We start from the raw sequence: 17,366 nt of genomic DNA, 5'->3' as shown, positions 1-17,366 counted from the left end.
AGTCAAGTTTCAACCTGAAAGCATAGAAAGATGCATAAACTTGAAGTTACAGCTTGATTTCAGTGAGTTTTCATCAAAATACAGGAGTTCTGCATGAAGTGTTCATTTTGGCCTTCTCTCGCTGAGAAAACACTATTTTTGACCTGTGATACAAAAATGCCATAACTTTTCTTCAAAGTGAGTTTTCAGTCAAGTTTCAACCTGAAAGCATAGAAAGATGCATAAACTTGAAGTTACAGCTTGATTTCAGTGAGTTTTCATCAAAATACAGGAGTTCTGCATGAAGTGTTCAATTTGGCCTTCTCTCGCTGAGAAAACACTATTTGTGACCTGTGATACAAAAATGCCATAACTTTTCTTCGAAGTGAGTTTTCAGTCAAGTTTCAACCTGAAAGCATAGAAAGATGCATAAACTTGAAGTTACAGCTTGATTTCAGTGAGTTTTCATCAAAATACAGGAGTTCTGCATGAAGTGTTCATTTTGGCCTTCTCTCGCGGAGAAAAAACTATTTGTGACCTGTGATACAAAAATGCCATAACTTTTGTTCAAAGTGAGTTTTCAGTTAAGTATCAACCTGAAAGCATAGAAAGATGCATAAACTTGAAGTTACAGCTTGATTTCAGTGAGTTTTCATCAAAATACAGGAGTTCTGCATGAAGTGTTCATTTTGGCCTTCTCTCGCTGAGAAAACACTATTTGTGACCTGTGATACAAAAATGCCATAACTTTTGTTCAAAGTGCGTTTTCAGTCAAGTTTCAACCTGAAAGCATAGAAAGATGCATAAACTTGAAGTTACAGCTTGATTTCAGTGAGTTTTCATCAAAATACAGGAGTTCTGCATGAAGTATTCATTTTGGCCTTCTCTCGCTGAGAAAACACTGTTTGTGACTTGTGATACAAAAATGCCATAACTTTTGTTCAAAGTGAGTTTTCAGTCAAGTTTCAACCTGAAAGCATAGAAAGATGCATAAACTTGAAGTTACAGCTTGATTTCAGTGAGTTTTCATCAAAATACAGGAGTTCTGCATGAAGTGTTCATTTTGGCCTTCTCTCGCTGAGAAACACTATTTGTGACCTGTGATACAAAAATGCCATAACTTTTGTTCAAAGTGAGTTTTCAGTCAAGTTTCAACCTGAAAGCATAGAAAGATGCATAAACTTGAAGTTACAGCTTGATTTCAGTGAGTTTTCATCAAAATACAGGAGTTCTGCATGAAGTGTTCATTTTGGCCTTCTCTCGCTGAGAAAACACTATTTTTGACCTGTGATACAAAAATGCCATAACTTTTCTTCAAAGTGAGTTTTCAGTCAAGTTTCAACCTGAAAGCATAGAAAGATGCATAAACTTGAAGTTACAGCTTGATTTCAGTGAGTTTTCATCAAAATACAGGAGTTCTGCATGAAGTGTTCAATTTGGCCTTCTCTCGCTGAGAAAACACTATTTGTGACCTGTGATACAAAAATGCCATAACTTTTCTTCGAAGTGAGTTTTCAGTCAAGTTTCAACCTGAAAGCATAGAAAGATGCATAAACTTGAAGTTACAGCTTGATTTCAGTGAGTTTTCATCAAAATACAGGAATTCTGCATGAAGTGTTCATTTTGGCCTTCTCTCGCTGAGAAAACACTATTTGTGACCTGTGATACAAAAATGCCATAACTTTTGTTCAAAGTGCGTTTTCAGTCAAGTTTCAACCTGAAAGCATAGAAAGATGCATAAACTTGAAGTTACAGCTTGATTTCAGTGAGTTTTCATCAAAATACAGGAGTTCTGCATGAAGTATTCATTTTGGCCTTCTCTCGCTGAGAAAACACTGTTTGTGACTTGTGATACAAAAATGCCATAACTTTTGTTCAAAGTGAGTTTTCAGTCAAGTTTCAACCTGAAAGCATAGAAAGATGCATAAACTTGAAGTTACAGCTTGATTTCAGTGAGTTTTCATCAAAATACAGGAGTTCTGCATGAAGTGTTCATTTTGGCCTTCTCTCGCTGAGAAAACACTATTTGTGACCTGTGATACAAAAATGCCATAACTTTTGTTCAAAGTGAGTTTTCAGTCAAGTTTCAACCTGAAAGCATAGAAAGATGCATAAACTTGAAGTTACAGCTTGATTTCAGTGAGTTTTCATCAAAATACAGGAGTTCTGCATGAAGTGTTCATTTTGGCCTTCTCTCGCTGAGAAAACACTATTTTTGACCTGTGATACAAAAATGCCATAACTTTTCTTCAAAGTGAGTTTTCAGTCAAGTTTCAACCTGAAAGCATAGAAAGATGCATAAACTTGAAGTTACAGCTTGATTTCAGTGAGTTTTCATCAAAATACAGGAGTTCTGCATGAAGTGTTCAATTTGGCCTTCTCTCGCTGAGAAAACACTATTTGTGACCTGTGATACAAAAATGCCATAACTTTTCTTCGAAGTGAGTTTTCAGTCAAGTTTCAACCTGAAAGCATAGAAAGATGCATAAACTTGAAGTTACAGCTTGATTTCAGTGAGTTTTCATCAAAATACAGGAGTTCTGCATGAAGTGTTCATTTTGGCCTTCTCTCGCGGAGAAAAAACTATTTGTGACCTGTGATACAAAAATGCCATAACTTTTGTTCAAAGTGAGTTTTCAGTTAAGTATCAACCTGAAAGCATAGAAAGATGCATAAACTTGAAGTTACAGCTTGATTTCAGTGAGTTTTCATCAAAATACAGGAGTTCTGCATGAAGTGTTCATTTTGGCCTTCTCTCGCTGAGAAAACACTATTTGTGACCTGTGATACAAAAATGCCATAACTTTTGTTCAAAGTGCGTTTTCAGTCAAGTTTCAACCTGAAAGCATAGAAAGATGCATAAACTTGAAGTTACAGCTTGATTTCAGTGAGTTTTCATCAAAATACAGGAGTTCTGCATGAAGTATTCATTTTGGCCTTCTCTCGCTGAGAAAACACTGTTTGTGACTTGTGATACAAAAATGCCATAACTTTTGTTCAAAGTGAGTTTTCAGTCAAGTTTCAACCTGAAAGCATAGAAAGATGCATAAACTTGAAGTTACAGCTTGATTTCAGTGAGTTTTCATCAAAATACAGGAGTTCTGCATGAAGTGTTCATTTTGGCCTTCTCTCGCTGAGAAAACACTATTTGTGACCTGTGATACAAAAATGCCATAACTTTTGTTCAAAGTGAGTTTTCAGTCAAGTTTCAACCTGAAAGCATAGAAAGATGCATAAACTTGAAGTTACAGCTTGATTTCAGTGAGTTTTCATCAAAATACAGGAGTTCTGCATGAAGTGTTCATTTTGGCCTTCTCTCGCTGAGAAAACACTATTTGTGACTTGTGATACAAAAATGCCATAACTTTTGTTCAAAGTGAGTTTTCAGTCAAGTTTCAACCTGAAAGCATAGAAAGATGCATAAACTTGAAGTTACAGCTTGATTTCAGTGAGTATTCATCAAAATACAGGAGTTCTGCATGAAGTGTTCATTTTGGCCTTCTCTCGCTGAGAAAACACTATTTGTGACCTGTGATACAAAAATGCCATAACTTTTGTTCAAAGTGAGTTTTCAGTCAAGTTTCAACCTGAAAGCATAGAAAGATGCATAAACTTGAAGTTACAGCTTGATTTCAGTGAGTTTTCATCAAAATACAGGAGTTCTGCATGAAGTATTCATTTTGGCCTTCTCTTACTGAGAAAACACTATTTGTGACCTGTGATACAAAAATGCCATAACTTTTGTTCAAAGTGAGTTTTCAGTCAAGTTTCAACCTGAAAGCATAGAAAGATGCATAAAGTTGAAGTTACAGCTTGATTTCAGTGAGTTTTCATCAAAATACAGGAGTTCTGCATGAAGTGTTCATTTTGGCCTTCTCTCGCTGAGAAAACACTATTTGTGACCTGTGATACAAAAATGCCATAACTTTTGTTCAAAGTGAGTTTTCAGTCAAGTTTCAACCTGAAAGCATAGAAAGATGCATAAACTTGAAGTTACAGCTTGATTTCAGTGAGTTTTCATCAAAATACAGGAGTTCTGCATGAAGTGTTCAATTTGGCCTTCTCTCGCTGAGAAAACACTATTTGTGACTTGTGATACAAAAATGCCATAACTTTTGTTCAAAGTGAGTTTTCAGTCAAGTTTCAACCTGAAAGCATAGAAAGATGCATAAACTTGAAGTTACAGCTTGATTTCAGTGAGTTTTCATCAAAATACAGGAGTTCTGCATGAAGTATTCATTTTGGCCTTCTCTCACTGAGAAAACACTATTTGTGACCTGTGATACAAAAATGCCATAACTTTTGTTCAAAGTGAGTTTTCAGTCAAGTTTCAACCTGAAAGCATAGAAAGATGCATAAAGTTGAAGTTACAGCTTGATTTCAGTGAGTTTTCATCAAAATACAGGAGTTCTGCATGAAGTGTTCATTTTGGCCTTCTCTCGCTGAGAAAACACTATTTGTGACCTGTGATACAAAAATGCCATAACTTTTGTTCAAAGTGAGTTTTCAGTCAAGTTTCAACCTGAAAGCATAGAAAGATGCATAAACTTGAAGTTACAGCTTGATTTCAGTGAGTTTTCATCAAAATACAGGAGTTCTGCATGAAGTGTTCATTTTGGCCTTCTCTCGCTGAGAAAACACTATTTGTGACTTGTGATACAAAAATGCCATAACTTTTGTTCAAAGTGAGTTTTCAGTCAAGTTTCAACCTGAAAGCATAGAAAGATGCATAAACTTGAAGTTACAGCTTGATTTCAGTGAGTTTTCATCAAAATACAGGAGTTCTGCATGAAGTGTTCATTTTGGCCTTCTCTCGCTGAGAAAACACTATTTGTGACCTGTGATACAAAAATGCCATAACTTTTGTTCAAAGTGAGTTTTCAGTCAAGTTTCAACCTGAAAGCATAGAAAGATGCATAAACTTGAAGTTACAGCTTGATTTCAGTGAGTTTTCATCAAAATATAGGAGTTCTGCATGAAGTGTTCATTTTGGCCTTCTCTCGCTGAGGAAACACTATTTGTGACCTGTGATACAAAAATTCCATAACTTTTGTTCAAAGTGAGTTTTCAGTCAACTTTCAACCTGAAAGCATAGAAAGATGCATAAACTTGAAGTTACAGCTTGATTTCAGTGAGTATTCATCAAAATACAGGAGTTCTGCATGAAGTGTTCATTTTGGCCTTCTCTCGCTGAGAAAACACTATTTGTGACCTGTGATACAAAAATGCCATAACTTTTGTTCAAAGTGAGTTTTCAGTCAAGTTTCAACCTGAAAGCATAGAAAGATGCATAAACTTGAAGTTACAGCTTGATTTCAGTGAGTTTTCATCAAAATACAGGAGTTCTGCATGAAGTATTCATTTTGGCCTTCTCTCACTGAGAAAACACTATTTGTGACCTGTGATACAAAAATGCCATAACTTTTGTTCAAAGTGAGTTTTCAGTCAAGTTTCAACCTGAAAGCATAGAAAGATGCATAAACTTGAAGTTACGGCTTGATTTCAGTGAGTTTTCATCAAAATACAGGAGTTCTGCATGAAGTGTTCATTTTGGCCTTCTCTCGCTGAGAAAACACTATTTGTGACTTGTGATACAAAAATGCCATAACTTTTGTTCAAAGTGAGTTTTCAGTCAAGTTTCAACCTGAAAGCATAGAAAGATGCATAAACTTGAAGTTACAGCTTGATTTCAGTGAGTTTTCATCAAAATACAGGAGTTCTGCATGAAGTGTTCATTTTGGCCTTCTCTCGCTGAGAAAACACTTTTTGTGACCTGTGATACAAAAATGCCATAACTTTTGTTCAAAGTGAGTTTTCAGTCAAGTTTCAACCTGAAAGCATAGAAAGATGCATAAACTTGAAGTTACAGCTTGATTTCAGTGAGTTTTCATCAAAATACAGGAGTTCTGCATGAAGTATTCATTTTGGCCTTCTCTCGCTGAGAAAACACTATTTGTGACCTGTGATACAAAAATGCCATAACTTTTGTTCAAAGTGAGTTTTCAGTCAAGTTTCAACCTGAAAGCATAGAAAGATGCATAAACTTGAAGTTACAGCTTGATTTCAGTGAGTTTTCATCAAAATACAGGAGTTCTGCATGAAGTGTTCATTTTGGCCTTCTCTCGCTGAGAAAACACTATTTGTGACTTGTGATACAAAAATGCCATAACTTTTGTTCAAAGTGAGTTTTCAGTCAAGTTTCAACCTGAAAGCATAGAAAGATGCATAAACTTGAAGTTACAGCTTGATTTCAGTGAGTTTTCATCAAAATACAGGAGTTCTGCATGAAGTGTTCATTTTGGCCTTCTCTCGCTGAGAAAACACTATTTGTGACCTGTGATACAAAAATGCCATAACTTTTGTTCAAAGTGAGTTTTCAGTCAAGTTTCAACCTGAAAGCATAGAAAGATGCATAAACTTGAAGTTACAGCTTGATTTCAGTGAGTTTTCATCAAAATATAGGAGTTCTGCATGAAGTGTTCATTTTGGCCTTCTCTCGCTGAGGAAACACTATTTGTGACCTGTGATACAAAAATTCCATAACTTTTGTTCAAAGTGAGTTTTCAGTCAAGTTTCAACCTGAAAGCATAGAAAGATGCATAAACTTGAAGTTACAGCTTGATTTCAGTGAGTATTCATCAAAATACAGGAGTTCTGCATGAAGTGTTCATTTTGGCCTTCTCTCGCTCAGAAAACACTATTTGTGACCTGTGATACAAAAATGCCATAACTTTTCTTCAAAGTGAGTTTTCAGTCAAGTTTCAACCTGAAAGCATAGAAAGATGCATAAACTTGAAGTTACAGCTTGATTTCAGTGAGTTTTCATCAAAATACAGGAGTTCTGCATGAAGTGTTCATTTTGGCCTTCTCTCGCTGAGAAAACACTATTTGTGACCTGTGATACAAAAATGCCATAACTTTTCTTCAAAGTGAGTTTTCAGTCAAGTTTCAACCTGAAAGCATAGAAAGATGCATAAACTTGAAGTTACAGCTTGATTTCAGTGAATTTTCATCAAAATACAGGAGTTCTGCATGAAGTGTTCATTTTGGCCTTCTCTCGCTGAGAAAACACTATTTGTGACCTGTGATACAAAAATGCCATAACTTTTCTTCAAAGTGAGTTTTCAGTCAAGTTTCACTCTGAAAGCATAGAAAGATGCATAAACTTGAAGTTACAGCTTGATTTCAGTGAGTTTTCATCAAAATACAGGAGTTCTGCATGAAGTGTTCATTTTGGCCTTCTCTCACTGAGAAAACACTATTTGTGACCTGTGATACAAAAATGCCATAACTTTTGTTCAAAGTGAGTTTTCAGTCAAGTTTCAACCTGAAAGCATAGAAAGATGCATAAACTTGAAGTTACAGCTTGATTTCAGTGAGTTTTCATCAAAATACAGGAGCTCTGCATGAAGTGTTCATTTTCGCCTTCTCTCGCTCAGAAAACACTATTTGTGACCTGTGATACAAAAATGCCATAACTTTTGTTCAAAGTGAGTTTTCAGTCAAGTTTCAACCTGAAAGCATAGAAAGATGCATAAACTTGAAGTTAAAGGTGGATTTCAGTGAGTTTTCATCAAAATACAGGAGTTCTGCATGAAGTGTTCATTTTGGCCTTCTATCGCTGAGAAAACAGAATTTGTGACCTGTGATACAAAAATGCCATAACTTTTCTTCAAAGTGAGTTTTCAGTCAAGTTTCAACCTGAAAGCATAGAAAGATGCATAAACTTGAAGTTACAGCTTGATTTCAGTGAGTTTTCATCAAAATACAGGAATTCTGCATGAAGTGTTCATTTTGGCCTTCTCTCGCTGAGAAAACACTATTTGTGACCTGTGATACAAAAATGCCAAAACTTTTGTTCAAAGTGAGTTTTCAGTCAAGTTTCAACCTGAAAGCATAGAAAGTTGCATAAACTTGAAGTTACAGCTTGATTTCAGTGAGTTTTCATCAAAATACAGGAGTTCTGCATGAAGTGTTCATTTTGGCCTTCTCTCGCTGAGAAAACACTATTTGTGACCTGTGATACAAAAATGCCATAACTTTTCTTCAAAGTGAGTTTTCAGTCAAGTTTCACTCTGAAAGCATAGAAAGATGCATAAACTTGAAGTTACAGCTTGATTTCAGTGAGTTTTCATCAAAATACAGGAGTTCTGCATGAAGTGTTCATTTTGGCCTTCTCTCACTGAGAAAACACTATTTGTGACCTGTGATACAAAAATGCCATAACTTTTGTTCAAAGTGAGTTTTCAGTCAAGTTTCAACCTGAAAGCATAGAAAGATGCATAAACTTGAAGTTACAGCTTGATTTCAGTGAGTTTTCATCAAAATACAGGAGTTCTGCATGAAGTGTTCATTTTGGCCTTCTCTCGCTGAGAAAACACTATTTGTGACCTGTGATACAAAAATGCCATAACTTTTCTTCAAAGTGAGTTTTCAGTCAAGTTTCAACCTGAAAGCATAGAAAGATGCATAAACTTGAAGTTACAGCTTGATTTCAGTGAGTTTTCATCAAAATACAGGAGTTCTGCATGAAGTGTTCATTTTCGCCTTCTCTCACTGAGAAAAAGCACTATTTGTGACCGGTGATACAAAAATGCCATAACTTTTCTTCAAAGTGAGTTTCAGTCAAGTTTCAACCTGAAAGCATAGAAAGATGCATGAACTTGAAGTTACAGCTTGATTTCAGTGAGTTTTCATCAAAATGCAGGAGTTTTGCATGAAGTGTTCATTTTGGCCTTCTCTCGCTGAGAAAACACTATTTGTGACCTGTGATACAAAAATGCCATAACTTTTCTACAAAGTGAGTTTTCAGTCAAGTTTCAACCTGAAAGCATAGAAAGATGCATAAACTTGAAGTTACAGCTTGATTTCAGTGAGTTTTCATCAAAATACAGGAGTTCTGCATGAAGTGTTCATTTTGGCCTTCTCTCGCTGAGAAAACACTATTTGTGACCTGTGATACAAAAATGCCATAACTTTTCTTCAAAGTGAGTTTTCAGTCAAGTTTCAACCTGAAAGCATAGAAAGATGCATAAACTTGAAGTTACAGCTTGATTTCAGTGAGTTTTCATCAAAATACAGGAGCTCTGCATGAAGTGTTCATTTTCGCCTTCTCTCGCTCAGAAAACACTATTTGTGACCTGTGATACAAAAATGCCATAACTTTTGTTCAAAGTGAGTTTTCAGTCAAGTTTCAACCTGAAAGCATAGAAAGATGCATAAACTTGAAGTTAAAGGTGGATTTCAGTGAGTTTTCATCAAAATACAGGAGTTCTGCATGAAGTGTTCATTTTGGCCTTCTATCGCTGAGAAAACAGAATTTGTGACCTGTGATACAAAAATGCCATAACTTTTCTTCAAAGTGAGTTTTCAGTCAAGTTTCAACCTGAAAGCATAGAAAGATGCATAAACTTGAAGTTACAGCTTGATTTCAGTGAGTTTTCATCAAAATACAGGAATTCTGCATGAAGTGTTCATTTTGGCCTTCTCTCGCTGAGAAAACACTATTTGTGACCTGTGATACAAAAATGCCAAAACTTTTGTTCAAAGTGAGTTTTCAGTCAAGTTTCAACCTGAAAGCATAGAAAGTTGCATAAACTTGAAGTTACAGCTTGATTTCAGTGAGTTTTCATCAAAATACAGGAGTTCTGCATGAAGTGTTCATTTTGGCCTTCTCTCGCTGAGAAAACACTATTTGTGACCTGTGATACAAAAATGCCATAACTTTTCTTCAAAGTGAGTTTTCAGTCAAGTTTCACTCTGAAAGCATAGAAAGATGCATAAACTTGAAGTTACAGCTTGATTTCAGTGAGTTTTCATCAAAATACAGGAGTTCTGCATGAAGTGTTCATTTTGGCCTTCTCTCACTGAGAAAACACTATTTGTGACCTGTGATACAAAAATGCCATAACTTTTGTTCAAAGTGAGTTTTCAGTCAAGTTTCAACCTGAAAGCATAGAAAGATGCATAAACTTGAAGTTACAGCTTGATTTCAGTGAGTTTTCATCAAAATACAGGAGTTCTGCATGAAGTGTTCATTTTGGCCTTCTCTCGCTGAGAAAACACTATTTGTGACCTGTGATACAAAAATGCCATAACTTTTCTTCAAAGTGAGTTTTCAGTCAAGTTTCAACCTGAAAGCATAGAAAGATGCATAAACTTGAAGTTACAGCTTGATTTCAGTGAGTTTTCATCAAAATACAGGAGTTCTGCATGAAGTGTTCATTTTCGCCTTCTCTCACTGAGAAAAAGCACTATTTGTGACCGGTGATACAAAAATGCCATAACTTTTCTTCAAAGTGAGTTTCAGTCAAGTTTCAACCTGAAAGCATAGAAAGATGCATGAACTTGAAGTTACAGCTTGATTTCAGTGAGTTTTCATCAAAATGCAGGAGTTTTGCATGAAGTGTTCATTTTGGCCTTCTCTCGCTGAGAAAACACTATTTGTGACCTGTGATACAAAAATGCCATAACTTTTCTACAAAGTGAGTTTTCAGTCAAGTTTCAACCTGAAAGCATAGAAAGATGCATAAACTTGAAGTTACAGCTTGATTTCAGTGAGTTTTCATCAAAATACAGGAGTTCTGCATGAAGTGTTCATTTTGGCCTTCTCTCGCTGAGAAAACACTATTTGTGACCTGTGATACAAAAATGCCATAACTTTTCTTCAAAGTGAGTTTTCAGTCAAGTTTCAACCTGAAAGCATAGAAAGATGCATAAACTTGAAGTTACAGCTTGATTTCAGTGAGTTTTCATCAAAATACAGGAGTTCTGCATGAAGTGTTCATTTTGGCCTTCTCTCGCTCAGAAAACACTATTTGTGACCTGTGATACAAAAATGCCATAACTTTTCTTCAAAGTGAGTTTTCAGTCAAGTTTCAACCTGAAAGCATAGAAAGATGCATAAAGTTGAAGTTACAGCTTGATTTCAGTGAGTTTTCATCAAAATACAGGAGTTCTGCATGAAGTGTTCATTTTCGCCTTCTCTCACTGAGAAAAAGCACTATTTGTGACCTGTGATACAAAAATGACATAACTTTTCTTCAAAGTGAGTTTTCAGTCAAGTTTCAACCTGAATGCATAGAAAGATGCATGAACTTGAAGTTACAGCTTGATTTCAGTGAGTTTTCATCAAAATGCAGGAGTTCTGCATGAAGTGTTCATTTTGGCCTTCTCTCGCTGAGAAAACACTATTTGTGACCTGTGATACAAAAATGCCATAACTTTTGTTCAAAGTGAGTTTTCAGTCAAGTTTCAACCTGAAAGCATAGAAAGATGCATAAACTTGAAGTTACAGCTTGATTTCAGTGAGTTTTCATCAAAATACAGGAGCTCTGCATGAAGTGTTCATTTTCGCCTTCTCTCGCTCAGAAAACACTATTTGTGACCTGTGATACAAAAATGCCATAACTTTTGTTCAAAGTGAGTTTTCAGTCAAGTTTCAACCTGAAAGCATAGAAAGATGCATAAACTTGAAGTTACAGCTTGATTTCAGTGAGTTTTCATCAAAATACAGGAGTTCTGCATGAAGTGTTCATTTTGGCCTTCTATCGCTGAGAAAACACTATTTGTGACCTGTGATACAAAAATGCCATAACTGTTCTTCAAAGTGAGTTTTCAGTCAAGTTTCAACCTGAAAGCATAGAAAGATGCATAAACTTGAAGTTACAGCTTGATTTCAGTGAGTTTTCATCAAAATACAGGAATTCTGCATGAAGTGTTCATTTTGGCCTTCTCTCGCTGAGAAAACACTATTTGTGACCTGTGATACAAAAATGCCAAAACTTTTGTTCAAAGTGAGTTTTAGGTCAAGTTTCAACCTGAAAGCATAGAAAGTTGCATAAACTTGAAGTTACAGCTTGATTTCAGTGAGTTTTCATCAAAATACAGGAGTTCTGCATGAAGTGTTCATTTTGGCCTTCTCTCGCTGAGAATACACTATTTGTGACCTGTGATACAAAAATGCCATAACTTTTGTTCAAAGTGAGTTTTCAGTCAAGTTTCAACCTGAATGCATAGAAAGATGCATGAACTTGAAGTTACAGCTTGATTTCAGTGAGTTTTCATCAAAATGCAGGAGTTCTGCATGAAGTGTTCATTTTGGCCTTCTCTCGCTGAGAAAACACTATTTGTGACCTGTGATACAAAAATGCCATAACTTTTCTACAAAGTGAGTTTTCAGTCAAGTTTCAACCTGAAAGCATAGAAAGATGCATAAACTTGAAGTTACAGCTTGATTTCAGTGAGTTTTCATCAAAATACAGGAGTTCTGCATGAAGTGTTCATTTTGGCCTTCTCTCGCTGAGAAAACACTATTTGTGACCTGTGATACAAAAATGCCATAACTTTTCTTCAAAGTGAGTTTTCAGTCAAGTTTCAACCTGAAAGCATAGAAAGATGCATAAACTTGAAGTTACAGCTTGATTTCAGTGAGTTTTCATCAAAATACAGGAGTTCTGCATGAAGTGTTCATTTTGGCCTTCTCTCGCTCAGAAAACACTATTTGTGACTTGTGATACAAAAATGCCATAACTTTTCTTCAAAGTGAGTTTTCAGTCAAGTTTCAACCTGAAAGCATAGAAAGATGCATAAAGTTGAAGTTACAGCTTGATTTCAGTGAGTTTTCATCAAAATACAGGAGTTCTGCATGAAGTGTTCATTTTCGCCTTCTCTCACTGAGAAAAAGCACTATTTGTGACCTGTGATACAAAAATGACATAACTTTTCTTCAAAGTGAGTTTTCAGTCAAGTTTCAACCTGAATGCATAGAAAGATGCATGAACTTGAAGTTACAGCTTGATTTCAGTGAGTTTTCATCAAAATGCAGGAGTTCTGCATGAAGTGTTCATTTTGGCCTTCTCTCGCTGAGAAAACACTATTTGTGACCTGTGATACAAAAATGCCATAACTTTTGTTCAAAGTGAGTTTTCAGTCAAGTTTCAACCTGAAAGCATAGAAAGATGCATAAACTTGAAGTTACAGCTTGATTTCAGTCAGTTTTCATCAAAATACAGGAGTTCTGCATGAAGTGTTCATTTTGGCCTTCTCTCGCTGAGAAAACACTATTTGTGACCTGTGATACAAAAATGCCATAACTTTTGTTCAAAGTGAGTTTTCAGTCAAGTTTCAACCTGAAAGCATAGAAAGATGCATAAAGTTGAAGTTACAGCTTGATTTCAGTGAGTTTTCATCAAAATACAGGAGTTCTGCATGAAGTGTTCATTTTCGCCTTCTCTCACTGAGAAAAAGCACTATTTGTGACCTGTGATACAAAAATGCCATAACTTTTCTTCAAAGTGAGTTTTCAGTCAAGTTTCAACCTGAATGCATAGAAAGATGCATGAACTTGAAGTTACAGCTTGATTTCAGTGAGTTTTCATCAAAATGCAGGAGTTCTGCATGAAGTGTTCATTTTGGCCTTCTCTCGCTGAGAAAACACTATTTGTGACCTGTGATACAAAAATTCCATCACTTTTGTTCAAAGTGAGTTTTCAGTCAAGTTTCAACCTGAAAGCATAGAAAGATGCATAAACTTGAAGTTACAGCTTGATTTCAGTGAGTTTTCATCAAAATACAGGAGTTCTGCATGAAGTGTTCATTTTGGCCTTCTCTCGCTGAGAAAACACTATTTGTGACCTGTGATACAAAAATGCCATAACTTTTCTTCAAAGTGAGTTTTCAGTCAAGTTTCAACCTGAAAGCATAGAAAGATGCATAAACTTGAAGTTACAGCTTGATTTCAGTGAGTTTTCATCAAAATACAGGAGTTCTGCATGAAGTGTTCATTTTGGCCTTCTCTCGCTGAGAAAACACTATTTGTGACCTGTGATACAAAAATGCCATAACTTTTCTTCAAAGTGAGTTTTCAGTCAAGTTTCAACCTGAAAGCATAGAAAGATGCATAAACTTGAAGTTACAGCTTGATTTCAGTGAGTTTTCATCAAAATACAGGAGTTCTGCATGAAGTGTTCATTTTGGCCTTCTCTCGCTGAGAAAACACTATTTGTGACCTGTGATACAAAAATGCCATAACTTTTCTTCAAAGTGAGTTTTCAGTCAAGTTTCAACCTGAAAGCATAGAAAGATGCATAAAGTTGAAGTTACAGCTTGATTTCAGTGAGTTTTCATCAAAATACAGGAGTTCTGCATGAAGTGTTCATTTTCGCCTTCTCTCACTGAGAAAAAGCACTATTTGTGACCTGTGATACAAAAATGCCATAACTTTTGTTCAAAGTGAGTTTTCAGTCAAGTTTCAACCTGAAAGCATAGAAAGATGCATAAACTTGAAGTTACAGCTTGATTTCAGTGAGTTTTCATCAAAATAAAGGAGTTCTGGATGAAGTATTCATTTTGGCCTTCTCTCGCTGAGAAAACACAATTTGTGACCTGTGATACAAAAATGCCATAACTTTTGTTCAAAGTGAGTTTTCAGTCAAGTTTCAACCTGAAAGCATAGAAAGATGCATAAACTTGAAGTTACAGCTTGATTTCAGTGAGTTTTCATCAAAATACAGGATTTCTGCATGAAGTGTTCATTTTGGCCTTCTCTCGCTGAGAAAACACTATTTGTGACCTGTGATACAAAAATGCCATAACTTTTGTTCAAAGTGAGTTTTCAGTCAAGTTTCAACCTGAAAGCATAGAAAGATGCATAAACTTGAAGTTACAGCTTGATTTCAGTGAGTTTTCATCAAAATACAGGAGTTCTGCATGAAGTGTTCATTTTGGCCTTCTCTCGCTGAGAAAACACTATTTGTGACCTGTGATACAAAAATGCCATAACTTTTGTTCAAAGTGAGTTTTCAGTCAAGTTTCAACCTGAAAGCATAGAAAGATGCATAAACTTGAAGTTACAGCTTGATTTCAGTGAGTTTTCATCAAAATACAGGAGTTCTGAATGAAGTGTTCATTTTGGCCTTCTCTCGCTGAGAAAACACTATTTGTGACCTGTGATACAAAAATGCCATAACTTTTCTTCAAAGTGAGTTTTCAGTCAAGTTTCAACCTGAAAGCATAGAAAGATGCATAAACTTGAAGTTACAGCTTGATTTCAGTGAGTTTTCATCAAAATACAGGAGTTCTGCATGAAGTGTTCATTTTGGCCTTCTCTCGCTGAGAAAACGCTATTAGTGACCTGCGACACAGAACAGCCATAACTTCTGTTCAAAGTGAGTTTTCAGTCAAGTTTCAACCTGAAAGCATAGAAAGATGCATAAACTTGAAGTTACAGCTTGATTTCAGTGAGTTTTCATCAAAATACAGGAGTTCTGCATGAAGTGTTCATTTTGGCCTTCTCTCGCTGACAAAACACTATTTGTGACCTTTGATACAAAAATGCCATAACTTTTGTTCAAAGTGAGTTTTCAGTCAAGTTTCAACCTGAAAGCATAGAAAGATGCATAAACTTGAAGTTACAGCTTGATTTCAGTGAGTTTTCATCAAAATACAGGAGTTCTTCATGAAGTGTTCATTTTGGCCTTCTCTCGCTGAGAAACACTATTTGTGACCTGTGATACAAAAATGCCATAACTTTTGTTCAAAGTGAGTTTTCAGTCAAGTTTCAACCTGAAAGCATAGAAAAATGCATAAACTTGAAGTTACAGCTTGATTTCAGTGAGTTTTCATCAAAATACAGGAGTTCTGCATGAAGTGTTCATTTTGGCCTTCTCTCGCTGAGAAAACGCTATTTGTGACCTGCGGCACTGAACAGCCATAACTTTTGTTCAAAGTGAGTTTTCAGTCAAGTTTCAACCTGAAAGCATAGAAAGATGCATAAACTTGAAGTTACAGCTTGATTTCAGTGAGTTTTCATCAAAATACAGGAGTTCTTCATGAAGTGTTCATTTTGGCCTTCTCTTGCTGAGAAAACACTATTTGTGACCTGTGATACAAAAATGCCATAACTTTTGTTCAAAGTGAGTTTTCAGTCAAGTTTCAACCTGAAAGCATAGAAAGATGCATAAACGTGAAGTTACAGCTTGATTTCAGTGAGTTTTCATCAAAATACAGGAGTTCTGCATGAAGTGTTCATTTTGCCCTTCTCTCGCTGAGAAAACGCTATTTGTGACCTGCGACACAGAAATGCCATAACTTTTGTTCAAAGTGAGTTTTCAGTCAAGTTTCAACCTGAAAGCATAGAAAGATGCATAAACTTGAAGTTACAGCTTGATTTCAGTGAGTTTTCATCAAAATACAGGAGTTCTGCATGAAGTGTTCATTTTGGCCTTCTCTCGCTGAGAAAACACTATTTGTGACCTGTGATACAAAAATGCCATAACTTTTGTTCAAAGTGAGTTTTCAGTCAAGTTTCAACCTGAAAGCATAGAAAGATGCATAAACTTGAAGTTACAGCTTGATTTCAGTGAGTTTTCATCAAAATACAGGAGTTCTGCATGAAGTGTTCATTTTGGCCTTCTCTCGCTGAGAAAACACTATTTGTGACCTGTGATACAAAAATGCCATAACTTTTGTTCAAAGTGAGTTTTCAGTCAAGTTTCAACCTGAAAGCATAGAAAGATGCATAAACTTGAAGTTACAGCTTGATTTCAGTGAGTTTTCATCAAAATACAGGAGTTCTTCATGAAGTGTTCATTTTGGCCTTCTCTCGCTGAGAAAACACTATTTGTGACCTGTGATACAAAAATGCCATAACTTTTGTTCAAAGTGAGTTTTCAGTCAAGTTTCAACCTGAAAGCATAGAAAGATGCATAAACTTGAAGTTACAGCTTGATTTCAGTGAGTTTTCATCAAAATACAGGAGTTCTGCATGAAGTGTTCATTTTGGCCTTCTCTCGCTGAGAAAACGCTATTTGTGACCTGCGACACAGAACAGCCATAACTTTTGTTCAAAGTGAGTTTTCAGTCAAGTTTCAACCTGAAAGCATAGAAAGATGCATAAACTTGAAGTTACAGCTTGATTTCAGTGAGTTTTCATCAAAATACAGGAGTTCTGCATGAAGTGTTCATTTTGGCCTTCTCTCGCTGAGAAAACACTATTTGTGACCTGTGATACAAAAATGCCATAACTTTTGTTCAAAGTGAGTTTTCAGTCAAGTTTCAACCTGAAAGCATAGAAAGATGCATAAACTTGAAGTTACAGCTTGATTTCAGTGAGTTTTCATCAAAATACAGGAGTTCTTCATGAAGTGTTCATTTTGGCCTTCTCTCGCTGAGAAAACACTATTTGTGACCTGTGATACAAAAATGCCATAACTTTTGTTCAAAGTGAGTTTTCAGTCAAGTTTCAACCTGAAAACATAGAAAGATGCATAAACTTGAAGTTACAGCTTGATTTCAGTGAGTTTTCATCAAAATACAGGAGTTCTGCATGAAGTGTTCATTTTGGCCTTCTCTCGCTGAGAAAACGCTATTTGTGACCTGCGACACAG

Source organism: Aulostomus chinensis, chromosome 18, assembly GCF_037954235.1.
Source record: "Aulostomus chinensis isolate RoL2024-O1b breed Wild chromosome 18, RoL_Achi_v1.0, whole genome shotgun sequence".
Classification (NCBI taxonomy): Eukaryota; Metazoa; Chordata; class Actinopteri; order Syngnathiformes; family Aulostomidae; genus Aulostomus; species Aulostomus chinensis.
This window is presented reverse-complemented; position numbering follows the sequence as displayed.